We start from the raw sequence: 1,163 nt of genomic DNA on the forward strand, positions 1-1,163 counted from the left end.
CAGAACACTCCAGTGGGTGGCGGGAGCCTGCCTTCTGCTCCATCACCAGCCACCTTCCCCCATGTGACACCGAACTTGCCTCCCCCACCTGTCCTGAGACCCCTTAACAACACATCAGCTTCTCCTGACTTGGGGGCCCAGTCGCTACCTGGGCATCTGCCCTGTCCCCATGCCATGGGGCAGGCTATGGGCGGACTTCCTCCCGGCCCAGAGAAGGGCCCGACTCTGGCCCCCTCGCCCCACCCTCTGCCCCCCGCTTCCTCCTCTTTTGCCCCAGCGCCCCCAATGAGGTATCCCTATTCACTCTAGCAGTAGCTCTGCAGCTACCTACTCTTCCAGTTCTTCTGCCGCGGCCGCCGCCGCCCAGTACCCAGCTTCCCAGGCGCTGGCCAGTTATCCTCTTTCCCTCCCCCCGCAAACCTCTCCGTCTCCAACCAGCCCCCCAAATACACCCAGTCTTCTCTCCCGTCCCAGGTAGCGTGGAACCAGGGTCCCCCTCTGCCTCCTCCATATGATTGCCTCTTAGTCAACAGCAATGCCCACCCTGGCACCTTCCCGCCTCCTGCCGGGGGCCAGGCCAGTGCCCACCCGCCAGCCCCAACACACCAGCAGCAGCAGCGGCGGCATCACGGGAACTCTGGGGCTCCCCCGGAGCGTTTTCTTACCCTTTGAAGAGCAGTGGCTCCCACCATGCGCACCTCTATGTCATGTCGCCCCCCTTGGGGACTCTGAGGCCCTACCCACCCGGGCCAGCACACCTGCCCCAGCCGCATGGCCAGGTGTCCTACAGCCAGGCCAGGCCCAGCGGCCCTCCGGCCTCTTCCTCTCCCACCGGTCGTCCTCCTCCTTCTCTCAAGGGTCCTAGCCCTGCTCGCACCCCTCCCCCTCCCCCTCCCAGGGCCCCCAAGGGGCGCCCTACCCTTCCCGCTGGTGCCCATGGTCACCACCTCCTCGGCCACCCTCTCCATGGTCAACGCCACCGTGGCCTCCTCGCCAGCAGGCTACAAGACGGCCTCGCCGCCCATGCCCCCGCCATACACGAAGTGAGCCCTGTCCGCGGGGACCTACTAGACGGCCACCCCGCCTGGGTACAAGCCGGGCCCTACCCCCGTCTTCTGGACGGGGACCCCGCCGAGCTACCGAGGTGCCTCGCCGCCCGCCGG

The 1,163-nt window shown here is 67.1% G+C and overlaps 1 pseudogene; it reads left to right on the plus strand.

The window, feature by feature from the left end:
• Positions 1–15: 15 nt before the first annotated feature.
• The window catches only part of LOC103261249, a 2,861-nt pseudogene continuing 1,713 nt past the window's right edge, over positions 16–1,163 (plus strand).

Source organism: Carlito syrichta, unplaced genomic scaffold (assembly GCF_000164805.1).
Source record: "Carlito syrichta isolate Samal-C Ts95f unplaced genomic scaffold, Tarsius_syrichta-2.0.1 Scaffold16354, whole genome shotgun sequence".
In the NCBI taxonomy this organism is placed as follows: domain Eukaryota; kingdom Metazoa; phylum Chordata; class Mammalia; order Primates; family Tarsiidae; genus Carlito; species Carlito syrichta.